The sequence below is a fragment of the Pithys albifrons genome, chromosome 1 (assembly GCF_047495875.1).
Source record: "Pithys albifrons albifrons isolate INPA30051 chromosome 1, PitAlb_v1, whole genome shotgun sequence".
Lineage (NCBI taxonomy): Eukaryota > Metazoa > Chordata > Aves > Passeriformes > Thamnophilidae > Pithys > Pithys albifrons.
In genome coordinates, this window is record NC_092458.1 from 78047011 (window position 1) to 78067534 (window position 20524).

General features: G+C 40.1%; 1 long non-coding RNA gene across 4 annotated transcripts in view; it reads left to right on the forward strand.

Moving 5' to 3' along the window:
- LOC139679638 (uncharacterized) overlaps positions 1-20524 on the forward strand; it is a 292784-nt gene that overhangs the window by 171659 nt on the left and 100601 nt on the right. For 2 of the 4 annotated variants that reach the window (XR_011699216.1, XR_011699217.1), the window contains 3 exons: positions 2874-2997; positions 4005-4111; positions 4778-4890. This is a non-coding gene — a long non-coding RNA (uncharacterized lncRNA). Of the gene's footprint in view, positions 1-2873; positions 2998-4004; positions 4112-4777; positions 4891-5696; positions 5783-6478; positions 6522-20524 lie in introns of those variants that run through there. The other 2 variants (XR_011699218.1, XR_011699219.1) reach the window with 2 other exon arrangements.

The window sequence follows — 20524 nt, forward strand, 5'->3', positions numbered from 1 at the left end:
CCTTATGCAGAATCACAAAGGTTTATTCTAGCTCAGCATCCTCAGATACTCTTTGGGATAGTGTCTTTGTCTTTTCTCTCCAAAGGACAGCGTGTGCCTTGGAGTGAAGTAACAAGGAAAAAGAGCACCTTGTCTACTCCAAACAGCAAAATGTTGCAAGTCAACAAAATGCATCCACCTTCTGTCGTGACCCATATATATGTATCTGGGCAACTTATATGCGACATAAGAGAACAGATATTCTATCTCATCCCAATTGGGCTGGGTGTAATTGCCTAAAGGAAAATGTAAGAAATGTGCGCTTATATATATGAGCTGTCTCCTTTTCTCCCTACATATAATCTCCATACCTACTGATACTTAAAATAGCAAAACTGCCTGTGGAGTCTGTAGATTTCATCTACAGTGGGTAAATCTCAATGTTCTTCATTCCTTTTAGGGATAAGATGTAGGTGTGCATGACATCTCTGTAAGCCCTACTTTCCCTGAGGAATAATGTAGGCAAATGCAAAGAACGGAAGTCAATTTTTTGGGAACAACTTATAACTACTCATAATAGAAATCAGCATTTAAACTATATGTTGTTATTTTATTTTATTTTATTTTTAAGTAGGAATCTTTGTGCTATTATTGAAATACACTGGGCCAAATTGATCTGCTGTATAACTCTCTGATTTCAACAAAATTGCAGCATGTAGAAAACTGTTCTGTTTTGTCTGGCCAAGTGTTGAATTCCAACCTGTTATGATTTTTTTAATTTGCAACACCGTGATTTTCTCAACACTAGGCAGGAGATTATTTACTTGGCTTTTCCACAAACCACTCTCATTTCCATATGACAGCTGATGATCTGAGTCATACTTTCAGTAGTGTTCTATGTCGGTGAATGCAAGACTTGTAAAAAAATTGAACAAATTTCCATTTTGCATGAGATTCAAGACAGAACTGAGTGAGATTTAGGCTAACATTTCACATGGTTCAGTTGAGTTGCTTTATACTTCAGGATAATACCAGAATCTCTCAGTAATTTCTCATTCCCATGCCCACATGTACCTTGCACCATCGTTCATTTACCTCTGTTCTCTTTTCCCATCTCCATATTTTGGGAGCTGTAAAGGCAGGAGGAAAAGTGGTTTTCTTTCCCTCAGTTTAATTGGGTTGAGCGACTGGCCCATCTTTTTCTCATGCATTTCAGGGAGAAGAAGGACCTGTCGGGATATGTCCTTCTTTTATGCTTTTCAGCCACTAGGTGTCTCCGATGCTGTAAAAAAATTCAGTATGAAAGGCACTTGAACCCTGATAAAGAAAGGAAACGAAGTTGGAAGTTGATCATTATGGAGACTGACTCTTTGTGCCATAGTTCATTGCTCTTTTCCCTAATAATTCTCATTTTAAAAAAGCAACTCCTCACCTTTACCTCCTCACATTCATATATTCCTTTCCTCTTATTTGGAAAAGCAAAATATGAATGTACTAATTTGTCAAGTATTCTCCTTTTCTACTAAGTTGCCATCTGGAAAACAGGTAGTCAGTTCTAACTTGTCTCCATTTTTTGAATGGGGCTTGACTTTTGCAAGATGTCTGAAGGGCTTGAGAATGTTCAGTGGACTGAGGAAAGTAGATTTATTGTTTATAAAGCAGCTCAGGATATAACACCCTCAGGGCAAATTCAGAGGTCACAACATTCAAGATCAGTAGCAGTAGGATCAGAAGCAGCTGATCAACAGGCTTCCATGTTTTCTCTGTCTCCCCTTTTTTCCCTCATTATCACTGGGAAAAACTTTGTTGACATACCAGTTGGAAGCACAGAGAAAAAAAAATCTGTTGAAATTTGAAAAGCATTGACAGGATAAGAAGTTATTTTCCCATTCAAGTCCAGCAGCAACCCATGGATGTCAGAATAGTGGTATGCTTGGTTATAGAAGCTTCGAAGTGACTTTCAAAGATCTTTCTGCAGATTTTAGTTTCTCTGAGAGCCAAGACATTTGCAACCATGATCTTGAAATTACTGCAAAAATTTTAGTTTATGGGACTACGGCAGATTAATCATGGATTGAATTAGGTCTGTGTAACTTGTGTCTAGTCATCAGAAGACATATTGAGATATTTTAGAGAAGGAAGCAATGTAAAGCTCAATGGGCATCCAAATGGGAAGTTACTTGGAATAATTTCTCTTTTTTTCAGTCTTTTTGTCTTAGGAAACCTTACAGTTTTAAATAACCTTATACTTAGAGACAGATTTGTAAATTATGTCTGGGGATAAACTTTCTTAATTTCTTCTGTAAATTTCTAGTTCTTATAGACTACAGCGTCTGAGGGCCAGGCACAGAGAAGTTACTTTAGATATGAACTTTTAATTATGAACATTATCTGATTATGACTAGTAAGCACATGCAAGGCATTTTATACATCACTTTCCGAGCTAACACTTTAGTTGTATTTGACTTCCAATAGTCATATATATGTTCCATCAGTATTTCCAATATGTTGATAAAAGTAAAAAAATCCCCAGCCTCGCATTTGCTTAAGTCTCAACCAAACTCAACAGTTCTTCCTGTCTTTTACATAATTTACTGTGTACAGTTCTGCCTCTCCCTAGAATTTTATGTGTCTTCTTTGCTACAGGCAACAGTTATGTTGGCACTTCCTCTCACCCTTTAAAATTTTTTTGTGAGCCAACATTTTAGTTTTTGTTTCTTGCTTAGGTCTCCTTTTCTGTTTTCTCACCACAGCATGACTTTCCTCACCGCAACATGACTCTTGTAACCAGAATTCCTTTTCTCCTGCTATTCATTTTTTGGATATCTGTGCTTTTTGTTTCTCTCTACTGACTTTTATAAATTAATCAAGTGTAATGGATGTTGTATTTACAGAGATACTTGGGACCACTGCCTGCCATTTTAATCTGAGTATACTTACATCCTTGTATTTCATACTGAATCTCATCTTGGGAAGCACGATACATCACCAAAACATTTTGAATTTCAACAAGCAAAGGTAAAAAAAGAGATATTTCTGGGGTTATTTTCAGAAATTTTAGGCTTCACAGATACTCCCAGTGTTGAAAAGATGGAATACTCTAAGGCATGTTGTGTGGCTGTAGACAGAATATGTGTCTAGATTTTATGCATGGCTGCTTCTCTTTGAAAGAGAACCAAATTTTGTAGGCCTGGATAACAGAAAACTCTTGAAGTCTCTTGAATGCAGATATTGACTTGAGTTAGTTGTGAACACAGAGGTATCTAGTGTAATTGGATATATTGGTTGGTAGATACGATGCAGGAGCTATGCAAGATCTCACTGTAGGAGTGGCATCTGGTGATCAGACAGGATACTTTGAAACATCTCAAAAGATACTGCGTTGTGTGAACAACCAAGTCCAGTCCAAGGCACCTAAACTGAAAGCAGGATTAACCTCGCCCAAATTTAGCTATCTAAAAGTAGAAGTCTAGTCCAAGCTAATAATTCATCTAGGGTAGGCTCAGCTGCCCACATACAAAGTGTTTTCTGTGATTAGAGAAGATTTAAGATATCCCACCCTGTCGCTCTCTGCTATGTTGGAAGAACCTGTAGATCCTGTGCCATACCTGCCAGTTCCCTATGAGCATCTCAGATACTCTAGGGTTTCTGAAATAAGAGGAAATACATGTATGGGCAACTGAGCATCTATCATAGACTTTCTCTGTAGATAAGTGAGAGAAAAAAAGATAAAATGAGCTCGAGAGCTATCCATCTCATTTTAAGGAGTTTCTCTGATGGTAGAAATAATTGTTCCATAACACTGCCTCTGATTCTCAAATAGTATAGAAAAAGTATAGTTAAATTCTTTATAATAGGTACCTAACTTTTAGAATCTAGTTGGAATAAATCTTAAACCATTTCATATCTCTGGAACTGAAATTCATCCAGTAAATATGTCTTGATGCACACCTGTTGTATATATTTCATATGTGATGCTTGATATTTCCAGTCTAAACCCAATTTTTTTTTGCTTTTACTTACAGATCAATGACTATACCCTCCCAGTGATCTTTCCCTATATATAAACAAAAAGCTATTTAAAAAGTGCAATGAACCACAGACAACAGTAAGAGACGGGTACATTCAAAGTGTAAGTTGGAATGTCAGCATCTGACGTGCCCCACATTACATGGAATAAATTAAAGCCAAAATGGCATAACTTGAAGATTCAGGGTAAGCAGTTTGGAAATGGCTTACCCAGTTATGTCTCCTGACCCAGACAAATTCTGGGCAAATCCAGGACAGGGAAAAGTGAAAGTTTCTCCAGTATGTAGTTTCCACATGATCAGAGAATTGTGTCTGACTACAGGTATGCTTTTAGTTGCACAAAAAGCACCTACAGTATAGTAAATTTGACCAGAGCAAACACAAGACAGCAAGATTCGTAATCTCTCTTATCTTCAGGCCAAACTTGTTTGAAAATGGAAAATTGAGAGCTGAAAAAAACATTTGTATGCAGAATTTGATTGCAGGATAGAAAGCAGTAATAGCAGCTAGCTCTTCTATAAATCACTATTGTCAAGTGATATCAAAGTAAGTCCTTTAACAGCAGACGTAAGAACAATTGTTCTACTCTCCTTTCTACACACAGCTAAGTCTCACCCAGAGTTCAAAGCTGTAGAAGAGGCTGAAGAGAAGACTGCCTGCAGTATGCTGGCTGCTGATGCTGACTTGGCTACCCTACCTCCTGTCATAATTTTTTTTTGTGATTATATTAATCTCAACCATCATTAAAATATTTTTTTTGCTTATTTAGATAGTGGTTTTCATCAACCGACAGAGATGAACAACAGTCTTTCAGAGAACCTGAGCAACTTTTTCACTCTGATTCATGTTCTGGTTTACAAATGAGTTCCTATATAAGTATATGTAAGTATAATATTCTTTCTTTTTCTTCTTTTTTTTTCCTGATTAGTATAAAGCATGAGTTCAGATTTTTATGCTTATTTTTAATTTAAAGGTAGTGCAATGAGCTAGAAAAGCAGCATGTATCAGAAGAAGCAAATGCAATAGATCCAACCCTATGAACACAATTTTCTAAACATCTGCTATGACTGTAAAGTACTAAACCCAGAAGTTGAATATGTTAATGGCTTGATACACTCAAGAATATGGCTTAGAAACCATACAAAATCAAACACATTTGCACAAAGTAAGGTCCATTCACTGCAATAGAACTAGGCCAGCTGTTGTTTTTCCACTAAAGATCTGTGGGAAAACTGAAGTGGGGCATAGAATTGACATGTTTTGGTTGTGTGCCATAACTATAGAGAATTACTACTGATGAAAATTCTCTAGCGGTATTGCAGGATGGCGTTGTAAGCAAAAAACTACAGGTTATAAAACTACATGATCTGGGACTACCTGGTTTTCAACATCCAGGCACACGCATGGAGAGGAGGAAATTACATCCAGTACGTTATTCCACAGTATGCACAGAGTAAGCAACTAGAGGAAGTTTGTGAAGCCATGGGAAGGTTATGCTATTTCTCTGTGACTTGGCAGTTTAGATACACTGCCACTCAAAGGCACAGGTGTGCTTCATCCAAATGAGATACCAATTTTTGGTTGAACTGCCTAGCAAGAAGATGTCTGAAACAGCAGGGAAATGTCCCTTCTGTGTATTTCCCTCTATATTCTTTGTGTGGCTTCTCAAATCCTTTGTCTTTGGAAAGTGTTCAGATCAAGACCTGAATTACTCAGTCTAAACTGTCAGACACATAGGATGGCAGTCCTGGTCTCTTGTTAATTATGTGCAAGACAACTTTCCCAAGACACACTTCAATCTCTGCATGTGTTTCTGGTGAGTAATGAAGACCTCTCTAACCAACACTTGGCCATAATATAAGAAAGAAAGAACAATACTACAGGAGGATGAAAGCTGCAGGAAAGACTATGCCTGGGATTACATTAGATGGGTTTGGATCACAATGTATAGGAGGCAAATGGAGAAAGAGACTGGTGACCATAAAACCAATTATTGTCCTCTAGATTTTGATAAACCCCAGTAACCTTCCTGTAATTTTTGATCATATACTGCAATACTCCCTTATACAGTCCTTATACAACTGTAGAAATGTTACCAGTCTTCATTAATCTCAGTACAGATTATGAGATAATTTGCTCATCTCAGTGGACAATTTTGTAGGGTTTCATTTGATTGGATGCAGACATATATATTGGAGATAGTTGCCTTGGCTTCCTTTGTATTTAGTGCAGAATAGCTAAAAATTATAGGATGTGACTAATTTTTTCCTAAAACCAGTTACATGTATGTGACTGGCTCTACTTCTTTCCAGTGACTTTAACAGGAGATAGTTTGAGGTGACTGGTTCACATGTTCATGTTGTGTCATAAATGTCTGAGGATAGGTGAGAAGAGTACACTTTTTCTGTCAATCACTGTGAGCCCTTTAGTAAAAATTTACTTCTTAAAAAATCTTCCAATTTACATTTAGTACAGTTAATGAAAAGGAGCTGAAGTGTCCCCTGGAAGACAGTATTGATGATTTATAAGTGATCCTTCTTAACAAGGTAAATGGCTGTATTTATTTTTTTGCCTTCATTTTCATTTCTGCCTTAATTTTTTACAAAAATATTTTCAAACAAGTGATTATTTCTACTTCTTAAGAACACTATAACTGCCCCAGAGCATTGCCTTTCTCTCCAAAGTATTTGCCAAGCTACAGTGCTGTATGGCAAAGGATTTTCTCTGAGGGTCAGGCACAAGCAGCCAGAGGGAGGAAATGCAGAGTGATGATGCTGAGAAATGTGACCAGAACCTTTTTAAAGTCATTTTATGAATGATGTTGCTTGCTTAAAGTGCCTGAATTTCCACAACATAAAAAGACTCAGTGCAAAACTGGTGACAGCAGCTTTGGGGAAACTGCACAGGTAACCATTTGTCTCTGGAGATAGGTCCATTGCTTTGGAATGGCTGTAAACTGAGCCTAAGATAAGGTTTCATAATTAGAAAATATTTATAGGAATATGCTTCATGATTACTTCTTTTTTTCCTTGGTAGTTTTGGGTTGTTCTCAGAATAACCTATTCTTGTTAGTGTTTGGAGTATGCTTTCTCCATTGCCTAAAGTATATGTCTATAATCAGATGGAAAGGTGAAGAAATTCTGGTGGTTTTGAGTTAATTTGTCCTAGGGCCAAAAGGTGTTTGGAGATACTGCTTAAATCATTGGAACAGGCCATCAATGTATGCCTACTAAGTCAAAAGAGAAAAAAAAATTAACAAAACTCAGCTGCATCTGGGAACTGTCTTGAGGGGAAATTTCTTTTCCTCAGCACTCAATTTCTCTGTCTCATTTGGATTAGTTTACAAATCCTAATTTCAGTTTGGCTCCAGAAAAATCAGCCTACATTTCTTCATTGTTTCTTTTAACAGTCTTATATGTCATACTACAGTAATACCCAGAAAGAGCCTTTAGTCTTATTTTTTGTGGTGTTTCATTAGCCTTGTAGTTAAATCATAGCAAAGGTTGATACAAAAGACAGCTTTGGAAGAACGAGCATAAATGCATGTGTTTTGTCCATTCTCAGGAGATTGCAAGTGATCTCAGTATTTTCTCAGGCTCAAATAAGCCTGCTGGCATTTAAGATGAAAACTCTAAAGATTTTAAAAATTACTGCTAACAGTGTCTCAAATGACCTGCTCAGTATCCTTAAAAAATAAGCACAAGTTGGAACCAAAGGGAGCTGTAACAGGCAACTTAGTGCCTTCATTGTTTGCACTTCAGAGAAGTGATTTCCAGGTGCATTGCTTTATAACTGGGTGACTGCTGAGAGCACAATCAGTAACAAATTTCAGCTTTTTTTCTCCGTGTAACACAGTAACTAATCATTTCACAAAATGGAAAGGCTTGCTGAGGAATGTAAGCCACTGGGAGTGTTAAAGTAACCTTGTAGCTCTGATTAACAGGATTCCAGATGCTAGATTAATGAGTGGATCTGAAAAGTTTGCATCAGCATAAGCTTCAGTCTTGCTGAAAGTAGTAAGCTTTATTACTAGCACACTGCAGTAAAGATGAATCGAGCTACACCATGTGGAAAACCATTTTGCAAAAAAACCTCACATAACAGCTAAATACTGAAATGTGTGACTTTCCCCAGCAGCAACAAAGCCTCTCTAGGCTGAGATAAATTCCCTTTCTCCTGCTTATTTTGGTCTCAGAAGTGCAATGTGTTGTCCTGTTTGTATGGCTGTTACATTTATGGTTGTATGGTTGAGAGGAATAATATCACTAAAACAAACGAAAAAACCACCACTAAAACCAAAATGAGGCAAAGATAATAGATTCTGTGTAGTAGTGATCAGGAACTCCCTTTGCTTGATCTTCTCCTGTCTGAAAACACCTCAGTAAAACAAAAGGCTGACTTTAAAAGGAAGTAACATGCCCTAAACATAGACACTTTGGAAAGATGCTGGATAAGATATTGCTAGACAAGAATGACAAGACATGACAGCAGGGAAGATGGTATGGTTGAATCAAAATTAATCTTGTTTTCTATTTCAACTTTCCATAGGACAGCTCTTGCCTGAGTATATGACAATTTTTTTTTCCTGTGCAGAAGGCAAGTGCATAATCATACTTAGGGTTCAGTAGCTGATTTGTTCAATTTAGGAAATGGTGGCCAATAAATGGACCACCATCTTGGTTGTAGGTGTCATCACCCCAATGCTATTTCTACACATTGCCAAGGTAATAAAACTGTGGGAAACACCCTGATGTTCTATTTACTTTCCTCTGTGTATGGGGGTGTCAAAGGACATTTCATGGGTGTCTACTTTTCCTTTAGAATTTTGGTCCCTGTTTCTGGTCAGTTGTTTTGCTGGATACTTAAATGAACTTTAGCATTGCTGCTTGTGCTAAGGTGCATTTATCTGTCCACAAAGGCAGCTTTGGCTGTCAGCTTACGCTATATATTTTGCAGCACCTGCTGCAAACTTGTTTTATCTTCAGCAGCCACCCTATTTCTTTGTGGAAATGAAAGATTTAACAAAAAATGACAAAAAATATGGTACCATTACCACAGCAATTTATTTCCTGTTCAAAGAGTAGATTTACTGGCAAGCAGAAAACAGACTGCTGTCTCTAGGCTAATTTCGATTGGATTCATAAATGTTTGGCTGACATTATTCACACGTTCTATACTGAGTAAGATTAAGACCTGTTACTGCTTGTATGCTATGCTGTGAAGTCCTTTAGCTAACCAAGAAAATGCAGTTGAGGTGCTAGCAGTGTTTATTTTTGTAAAGCTTCAGGACAAACATTCCATGCTGTTTTTTCCACGTAGGATGAGAGGAAATAATGTTGCAGACAGTGAATGATAATCTTGGCTTTTGAAGAGTGTTTTGGCAATTTTGACGTCAAAGCGACTTTAAATTGAAAATAGATAAAGAACAATTATGCTCATTCCTAAGGGGAAGAACATACTCAACATCAAGACATCTCACCTACTGTGTGAATGTCCTAGTTCAGCAAGCTGGAACCAGTTTATCACTGTGTGGGTGTGACCAAAGGCTGTGTATTCTAAATCCTTTATGCCATTTCCCAAGAACTGTTAACAATGGATCATTTGCAGCAGCTGCCCAGGGCACACCTGACCCCTCAGAATGTGAGCTGGGTGTGAAAGACACCTGTGAGATAAGAGCTGTGATAACTCTCTTCCAGGAAGTCGTTGGTGCCTTCACACCCAGCCTGAGGTGTCATGTCTGCTAATGGGCCATCAATGATTCCAAAATACTCTATGACTCATAGAGTGAGACCCCCCATTTTGTAATTCCCTGCCCTGAGGAAGGTACTGGGCAGTCCCACCTGGGCCTGAGGGGATATAATCCTGGGGGGTTGGGGACTTGAGGAACCACTTGTCAGATCCAGAGGAGGACTAGAACCATGACAGGAGGAGACCACCACTTTTGATCAGACTGTGACCGTCATCTGCACCAACAGGTTTCTTCCTTCCTTTTACTTTTGACTTGGGGGAACCATGTGGGGTTCAGCACAGGGGCTACAAACCCCTTTGTGTTTGTGCCCCAGGGTGCTGGGTTACACTTCTGGGTTTTGTAGGTTATTACCAATTTGTCTTTGTGTCATTGCATTTATTGTATCGCTGTGACTAAATTGTAACTCTGACTTATAATCTCTTTTGTGTTGGGTTTCTTTATCCTGCTGGTTTTCCTTTAAACCAGCACAGTGAACAACAGAAGAGACTCATAACCAATATAAGGATTTTGGTCACATTTACAGCAGCTCTTAGCAGTTCAGGTCTACCGAGGTTGCCTTTAGTACTCTGAAGTTCCCATGTGAAACTGTCTCCAGGGCCCCTGGGAACTCACTGTCTGATGGTTCACTGCAACTGTGCCTTAAAAAGTGCTTGTCCAATTTGCCTTTCCCCAGAGAGCTAGCTTCTTCACAACTGCAAAAATTGAAATAATACCCTGTTTTGACCTGTACTTTAGAATGCAGCAAGCCTTCCTGACGTTGTGTTTAGAAACTAAAACTCCTCAGGCTTTCTGCAGTGAACTTGCTTCCCCTCCTGCAGGCCTGTGCCAGCTTTGAGGCAGCAGAGTTACACCGGGGTGAAAGGAGGGATGAGAAAATGAGTGCTTCCAATAGCTTCCAGGCAATGTTCGCAGCTGATGCTGATGATTTGCCATCTGTGTGCTTGGTGCTTACTGTACTGACTGTGGTGAAATTGTGATCGAAGCGCAGCTCAGTAACATTTTCTGTTGGTCGATTTTGTTCCAGAGTAACTGCCTCCAGGGCTCATTTGGGACTTCACCTGAACAAGTGAAGTCATCTCAGATTCTAATTTTATCTTCTCTTCTGCAACCAGTAGCTGTAAATGGCATTTTTCAGTCTGAAAAGTACCTTAGCCCTGAAGTTGAAAACAGTCAACCAGCAAATCATGATATAAAGCAAAGTTCAGGGGGAGAAATCTTATACTAAATAGAAAATTATTTAGTACAGTTATTGAAGGTGGGAAAACCTTGTCAGCTTGCATATACATCAGACAATTTACCATCTGTGGATTAATCCCTCTGCTCTGCAAAGGTACTTGTGGGAGAGTTTGTCTAACACATTTGCTCCCCATAAAGTATTATTTGCACCTTTTATGTCACTTCTGGATAGATGTATTCAAATACAAATGATGGAGCCATCTCTTACCAGTTCCAGCACTGGAAAATTTGTTACAATGGAGTCATTGCTTGAGGGACCTTGGGATTTCAGTCTTTATTTCACAAACTGCTCAGTTATTCCCTTTCTAAAACTTATCTGTATACAGTGATTTTAATAAATACAGGAAAACAAGAAACCCATGCTATTACAAAGCAAGCAAAGTGCTATTTGATATGGGAAAAATAGATTATACTACTCCCTACTGCTAGGAAGATTCCTGTAACTCTTCACATATTTTGGGATCACTCACATGTGGAAAATATTTGTTGTTTGTCATTTACTACCAGACCTTGTACTGCTCCTCTCAGGGCTTGCTGAGCTAAGTTGGAATCACCGAGACAATAGTAGAAAACATTGCTGGGACCTAAACAGTCCATATTCTCTGTGTCAGAACAAGGTGGTTTTCAAGAGCAGTTGCTTCCTTTGCTTTGTTTCTGAACAATGACACTGAGATCCCGTCAGTGTGACAAGATGGAGTGCCTCCTAAACTATGAAGGTATATTTTTTGAAATTATTGAATTCTTGTTACTCATCCTATGAGAAGCATGTTAACAACATCTGAGGATACAGAAAAGCCTCTGTGCCTGATGAGGGGAAATTCTTCAGTAATTTTTTGCTGTGTCCACAATACACACAAATTCCAGTTATAGAGTTGAGCAACAGGAATTCATTTTTCTCAGGTATCCATGGGTAGACCTTGATAGCTTGGTGAAATCCTAACAAAACTAGACAGTAGCTATTAATTTAATACATTTTTCATGAAAAAAAGATGAAGCTTTGTCAACACTAAAATATTTTTCTCAGTTGTCTGGTTTAGGAACTTAAGATGTAAAATGCAGCAAAAACCATTCATATGCTAAATCACATTGATTCAAAATGATGTGTTCTGCTTCAGACTTCCAGTTTCATTCCAAAGGAAGCTTGAATCTGAAATGAAACATTTCACTTCAGGACTGGATGAGCCCCTGAGTTTTAAAACAGAGAAATTTAGACAGACAAGGATATACATATACATGACAATGTAAATATAAATGTAAAAATACATAAACAAGTACAAATTTGGCAAGATTCAATGATTTGCATACAGCAGAACAATGAAATTTTTGATGGAAAGAAATTCTCCCCTTCTGTGAAGGTATGTGGGTCATCTGATTCCCTTGCCTTCTCTGGCTTCTTGGTGCTGATATTTCCAAAGTCTGTGCTCACTGCTACCTGTATGACTTCATGTTGCTGTTTGTTCTTACATAACAATCCAGTTCACTGCTGTCTTAATAGTGCTGTTTAAACTGCTTGTGGGATTGTGCCACACATCTCTTTTACTTATTGCTTTTCCCATCAACAGGCTTACAGTGATGAAGGACAGTGGAAGGGGAACACCAAAGCCAGCATACTGGATAATTTCACTCTGTGATCCAATAGGAAATACCCAAAAGAAAATGCATGAAATTAGGTAGCTGAAGTTGTGTCTTCTGTAACTGCTGAGTGGCTGGTAGATTGCTACTGTACAGCCATGTGATAACCTTGCAGTGAGGCAACTGTGCATGAAGAAGATCTGGAAGCAGAGCAGGATAGGAGATTTTTTTTTCACTCCTCTTCTAAAGCTGAATGACCATGTAGCCAGTGAGATGCCCAGTGCAGGTGCTGGAGCTGAAGAAGGATCCTGAATCCCACTAATTAATGTGCTTGCCTGTTCCTTTTCTCTGGGACCACACATTCATTTTATGTTAGAAAGAGTAGAATTGGCTGAGAAAGCAGTCTTTGCCCATAAGCACAGAAGTCCTCTATTTGATTCTCTTCTACCAATTAAACAGAGAAATTGTGTAAGAGGAAAGAAGAAAAATATTAATTGATTATGGCTGAACAATAAGCTGGTGATAGAACTGGGAGTACAGCCCAGATTTTCCAGTTTCCAGATCAGAGATTTGTTCACTGACTTGTGCTGTTCTTCCCTCCTAGTAACTAGACTCCACTCTGTTAAACTGCCACTAGTCAAGATCTAAGATAGAGATCTCACTAAACATGGATTACATCTGTTTGTGTGGCTTTAACATCAATGGGTACAAAGCTGTATCTGAACGTACATCTTGACCTTATCTCCTTTTGGTAGATATCCACAGTGAAAGACTCCGGGTCGATGGTTAAATTAATAAGAAATTTTATTCTGAGATCCTTGATATATTATTCCAAGACAGGCATATTCCTGGGGTTTATATATCAGAATATCTGATTTTCTTTTTCAAATTATATAGCGGCATTTCTGGTTTCCAGAGCCAGAAGCCAAAGAACAACCCATCCAACCTTATAATCACTTTGAAAGCTTAAATATTGGATGAACACATTTTGGAAAGGGCTAAGGCCTATATTAATTTTATACCGTTTCAGACAAGAGGGAATTTCAGGCATTAATGACTGAGAGACATTTCTAGGAGGGTTTCTTTGAGCCATGGAGCCTGGAAAAAATCTTGCAAAATCCAATCCTCACTGTTAACCAACTCTGGGAGGGAGAAAATAGAAATTCAAGTACAAATGTTTTGTTTTTCTTCATGATATTCATTTCACTTCCCAGACAGTCTCTCTCCTGTCTGAGTCAAGAGGCAACAGGATTGTTGTGGAGGAGATGAACAGACAATATGTAGGAGGTTACTCTTTTATTACCCCATAGGCACATCAGATTTCTAAATTTTCAAAGTTCATGCTGGAGTTAATACTTGTAAAAGCAGTACTAATTGAGGCAGATGTCACTGGGGCCTATGATGGCATGTGTCCAACATCAGCTCTGCTTCTGGAGGAGCTGGAAAGTGAATGAATACCTTACAAATGTGATTAGTCAAAGACTTCAGTGATACAGACTCAGATACCAGTGGATATGGGAGACGGTTTCCCAAGGGAACCACTCAATATTTCTTGCTCTAGTAATATCAAAAGGGTAGCTTTATTTGTCTACAGTTTTCTGTCTTCTCTTGGATCACAGATTTTACTGCAGGACATATGTGGCGAAGAAACCTGACCTTGAAGTGCAGCAGCCACATACTATAGCATAGTACCCACAGGGTGGTTGGGCACTGGAACAGGCTCCCTGGGGAAGCAGTCGTGGCACCAAGCCCTACAGAGATCAAGAAGCACAATGTACCCAGGCACATTGTGTGATTCCTGGGGTGTCACTTTCCATTAATAGTAACTTGATCATGAATTACTAACTTGGATTATCATCAGTGAATTGTTCACCGCTAAAGTCAAACAATACATGTTCTACTCTAAATATTGTCTTTTCAAGGCATGCCATGGAATTCTGATTCTTGTTTTCCTGAGGGCACAAGGCAGAATTTCTGTTTCCACTGTCTACCTCCAAAAACTCTTGAGTCTTTTGTTTTCAGTTCATTGCTCTGAAAAACAGCTTCAGAATTAATTTATCCATACTCGGGTCAGGGATTTGAGATTCCAGTGTTGGGTGCAGCACAGCAATATGAGGAGAGCAGAAAAAAAGTAATTCCTTTAATGAAGTGGGATGGTCTAACACTGAAATGCAGAATTTTGAATTTTGGCATGGCTTTCGGTGGAACCAGGATTTCTATTTCTAGGTGTTCCTATTACATACAAAGTGTCAGAGTTCTTACAAAAATAAATAAATAAAGACAGGAGGGATGTAAGGGGGAGATAACAAACAAACAAATAAACAGGTAGGTCAATAAATAAATGAAGAGGAAGACAATGAAAAGACCTAATAGCAGGCACTGGTTTGGCTTGCAGTGTGATTACAGAGTGTACGTCATTTGACCTTGTAGTCTGACCAGACTTGTAGACACCATTGGCCCTGGAAAATACGGGGCATGTCCCAGATGTCAAAAACTATGTTGGTTTCTGGCTAATACACCAGATGGGGCTGCCACCATTCAGAAGGAGCTGGACAGGCTGGAGAAATGAGCTGACTGGCTGGGAAGATGCTCTACAGAGATGGACCTTGGGATCCTGTTGGACAGTAAGATGACCATGAGCCTGTAAGGTACCCTCATGGTGAAGAAGTCAACAACCTTCTAGATCTGGGGAATGGAAATCTCAGGGGAAATCTTACAAGTATGTTGTGGTAGTTTACACCTTAGTTTTAGTTAGGCCTCAGTTTGGCAGGCCCAGATTGTGCGATGTGGATTGAAGGGTACAAGTGTCACCTGACCTGAGAAACCAAAAAAATATTTCATACCAGATGATGCAAACTGGGATATAAAAACAGTGGAGTAGGAAAAGCTTGCTCCTTCTGCTGATGGCTGTGGTGCTAGGTGGACATGCTCTGTGCTGCTCTGCTGATTAGACCCAGCACCACCTCACCACTATGTTATCTACAGGAAAGTAAATGTTCATTCTTAGTTTTCTCTCTGCTTGGGTCTGTCCCTTGGGAGATTGAGTACTCTTGGGTGACTCGTAGCTAGAACGGTGGAATTTGTGTTCAGTGGTGAGTGAGGAGTTATTGTTTGTTATTTCTAACTTTTGTGGATGTGTGTTATATTGTAGTCTACTTTTAATTTTCCCTTTTAGTGTAAATATATATCCCAGTTTCTATTTCAAGCTTAAGTGTCCAGTTTTTTCCTCCCTTTTCTTGGCCAGGGGCAGAAAAGAGCCTTTGTCGCTCTGGTTTATACTTGACATTTTGCCAAAGTATTCAAACCAAAACATACGTAAAATACCAGATGGAAGTGAAGGAACAGGAACACAGACTCTTCTCCACACTGACTTCTGATTATGCAAGAGTTGATGGGCACAAATATGGGAAACTCCATCTGAACACAGTAAAGGACATTTTTATTATGAGGGTAGTCAAACGCTGGAACAAGCAGCACAGAGGAATTGTACAGTCTCTGTCTGAGGGGGTGTTCAAAGCCTGACTGTCCACAATCCCAGCACACATACTATATTTGACTCTTCTAGGGTAGGGAGTTGGACTAGAAAAGGTGAGATGAGAGTCTTTTTCAGTCTAAATGATTTGGTTAATCCTTTTTGGAACATTTTGCTCCAGGGAACCATCTTGCTAACCATGTAGCCAGAACTGTGTTGTATATTGGTTCTGTGCCCTGTGGCGTGTCTTCTGGTATTACTTAAGGACATCCTGTGTTCTTAAGCACTTCCACAATCTCCTCAAAACAAGTAATCTTTCTTCTTGATTTCATGCTGTAAAATATAGCATTCCATGAGGTTGTGACGTTCTTTTCTTGCTACAACATCAGAGAATCATTTAGGTTAGAAAAGATCTCCAAGATCATCAAGTGAAACTTTTACCTGACCACCACCTTGTCAACTAGAGCATTGCACTGAGTGTCCTGTCCAGTAGTTTCTTGAACACCTCCTGGATGGTAACTCTGCCACCTCCCTGGGCAGACCATTCCAATGTTTAACAACCTATTCCATGAAGAAATTCCTCCTGATATCCTACCTGAATTGTCCCTGCTGCCGCTTGAGGTTATGTCCTCTTGTTGCCTGGGAGAAAAGGCCAACCCCCACCTGTTTAGAACCACCTTTCAGGTAGTTATTGTGAGCAAAAAGGTCCCTCCTGAGCCTCCTTTTCTCCAGGCTAAACAATCCCAGCTCTCTCAGCCACTCCACAAAGGACTTATACTCTAGACCCCTCATGAGCTCCACTGCCCTTTTCTGACCTCCTTCCAGCACCTCAATGTCTTTCTTGCAGTGAAGGTCCAAAACTGAACACAGGATTTGAGGCGTGGCCTCACTAGTGCCGAGCACAGGAGAATTTGCTGCCCTGGTCCTGCTAGCCACACTACTGATGATTCAAGCCAGAATGCCATTTGCCTTCCTGGCCACCTGGACACACTGCTGGCTCATGTTCAGCAGCTGTCAGCTGGTACTTCCACATCCTTTTCTGCCAGGCCACTTTTCAGCCACTCTTCCCCCAGACTCTAGTGGCACTTGGAGTTGTTGTGACTGAAGTGTAGGATCCTGCACTTGGCACCACTGACCCTTATACCATTGGCTTAGGCCCATCAATCCAGGTTGTCCAGATCCCTTTGCTGACCCTTCATACCCTCCAGCAGAACAACATCCACACACAACTTAGTATTGTCCCTGAACTTAGTGAGGGTGCACTTTATCCCCTCATCCAAACTAATAATAGAGATATTAAACAGTACTAACCCCACTATAGAGCTCTGGGAAACACCAGCTGTGACTGGCCACCAACTGGATGTGGCACCATTTGCCGCCACTCTCTGGGCCTGACCATCCACTCAACCTTTAACCCAGGAAAGAATGCATCTGTTCAAGCTGTGGGCTTCCAGTTTTTCCAGGAGAATACCATGGGAGACAGTATCAAAGGCTTTGTTGAAGTTCAGATAGACTACATATAGAGCCTTTTCCTCATTGACTAGACAGGTCACCTAGTCCCAAAAGGAGATCAGGTTGGTCAGTCAGGACCTGCTTTTTCTAAATCCATTCTGACTGTGCCTTATCCCTTGGTTGTCTTGGATGTGTCTTGTGATTGTACTCAAGGTGATATGTTCCATAATCTTCCTGGGCACTGAAGTCGGGCTGACAGACCTGTAGTTCCTTACTTCCGGCCCTTCTTGTGGCCGTGTGTCACAGTGACCAACCTCTAATCATCTTGGGAGTCCCAGGTTAGCCAGAATTATGGTAGATGATGGAGAATGGCTTGATGGGCTCTTCCTCCAGCTCCCGCAGTACCCTTGAATGAATCCTGTCTGGTACCATAGACTTATGAGTGTCTAGGTGGCAGAGCAGGTTGCAGGGACCTACTTTTCTCCCCACCACTCAGCAGTTTTGTTACCCTGAGGATAACCAGTCTTGCTGTTTAAAACTGAGGCAAAAAAGGCTTTAGTACCTCAGCCTTTTCCAAAAAGAAGATGGAGACTTTCCTTGGCCTTCCTTTGGTAGTTGGTGTATTTATAAAAACACTTTTTATTATCTTCTGCTGTAGTGGCCAGATGGAGTTCTGGTTGAGTTTTTGTCTCCTAATTTTCTCTTTAAATGACCTAGGGACGTCCCTGCACTCTTCCTGAATTGTCTGCCTCTTCTTCCAAAGGTCATAAACTCTCTTTTCTTTCCTGACTTCCTGTGAAATTTCTCTGTTCAGGCAGGCTAGTCTTCTTTCCCAATGGCGTGTCTTTTGGCACATAGGGACAGCCTGTTCTATGCCTTTAAGATTTGCTTCTTAAAGTATATTCAGCCTTCCTGGATCCCTTTTAAAGACCTATTAAGGGCTATTTCCTAGGGGACTTTGAATCAGTTTCTCTAATAGGCCAAAGTCTGCCCTTCAGAAATAGAGGTTTGGTTGACCCCCTTCCTTACTTCACCAAGAATCAAAAACTCTATAACTGCGGTCGCTATGCCCAAGAAGGCCTCCAACCATCACATCTGGCACCAGCCCTTCTCTGTTTGTAAGAAGGAGGCCTAGTGGGGCACTGCCCCAATAGTCTTGCTTACTAGTTGCAACAGGAAGTTATCTTTCACACACTCCAGGAACCTCCTAGACTGTGTCCTCTGTGCTGTGTTGAGTTTACAGCAGACATCCGGCAAGTTAAAGTCTCCCACAAGAACAAAGGCTAGTGATCATGAAATGTCAGCCAGCTGCCTATAGAGTATTTCATCTGCCTCTTCATCCTGGTTGAGTGGTCTGTAAGAGACTCCCACCTAGATCTTCCTTCCTAGTGTTCACCCTGATTCTTACCCATAAAACCCTCAACTTTACCATCACTATCCTTGAGCTCTATACAGTAAAAATACTTCCTAAGGTATAGAGCCACCCCACCACCTCTCCTTCCTTTCCTGTCCCTTCTGAAGAGGTTGTAGCCACTCATTGCAGCACTCTAGTCATGCCAGTCATCTCATTACATTTCCATGAATGGTGACTGTGTTATAGCTTTCTTACTGCACGATGGTTTCCAGCTCCTCCTGTTTGTTACACATACAGTGTGCATTGGTGTAAATGCACTTCAGCTGGGCCATTGATTTCACCCCTAACACTGACATGTTGCCCCATGGCTCATCTCTAGTGAACCTGGCCTTATCCCTTTCCTTCTTCAAACCTAGTTTAGAGCCCTCTCAATCAGCCCTGCCAACTCATGGTCTAGAATCCTTTTCCCTCATTAAACAGGTGAACCCCATCGGTCTCCAACAGGCCTGATGCCATATAAACCATGACTGAAAAAGCCAAAATTCCACTGATGCCACTAGCCCTTGAGCCATGTGTTGATCACATGGGTTCTCCTGTTCCTTTCTGAGTTCTTCCCGGAGACCAAAGGAATTGAGGAAAACACCATCTGTGCTCATGTCCCTTCAACGAGTCACCCCAGCGCCCTGAAATCCTTTTTGATTTCCCTAGGACTTCTCTCATTGACCTCATCACTGCTGACCTGGACACTGAGCAGTGGGTTTAGCAGAGGGCTGAATTACTAGAGATTGTATCCTGGCAATATCTCTTACTCAAACTCCAGGGAGGCAGCAGACTTCCCTATGGGATGGGTTCAGTCAGCATACAGTGCTAAGTTCTTCTCAGAAAGGAGTTGCTCACTACTGTTACCCTTCTTTCTTTCTTAACACCCATAGCTGGGATCTGTCTGGTGGACTGACCTGTTCTGGGCAATGCCCATGAAGCCCTCAATCTAATGTCCACTCTTGGACTAAGCATGCAGCAAACTGCAAGGAGATTCTTTCAGCATCTTATTTTACTTTTTAATCTCTATGAATGGATAAAACCAGCCTGGAACGTAGTATGCTTCAAAGCTTAAACCTGTTTTACAGGGGATATTTCCTGCAAGAAATCCAAGATTCTTTCTGGAGTGAAGAAAAAAGATATTTTAGAGTACAATGAAATGGTGGTTTTCAATTTCTGACTTACAGGAGATATGGAGTAATCGCAATGGAGATACAAAAAACCCAAAAAACTGCTGTAGAAAATTGTCAGATGACACAAATTTGCTATTTGCAAAATTGTGAGGGCTTCACAAAGGAGGGGAAAGAAAGATTGAAAAACACTGTTTTATAGAAGTAGAAGCCATGTTCTTGCCATTATGAGGTATACTCTCTATATATGTATTTGTTTTAGCATGAAGGTGGTACTAATGTGTTGTGAGGCGCAACTCCAAAATGAGTTCATGTTCTCAGTTTAAAAGAAGCGTTTTACAGATTAACTAGCTGAAATAAGAGATTAGCCCTCATAAATGGCAGCTGAAAGCTCCACAGTATGAATGCAAATCCAGAGGAAGTTACTTTAGGACACAGCACTGGGAAGAAGATGCATTTATTCTACTGTGGGAGCACCGTCGACATTCAGAATGACTTGAAACTGTGACGTA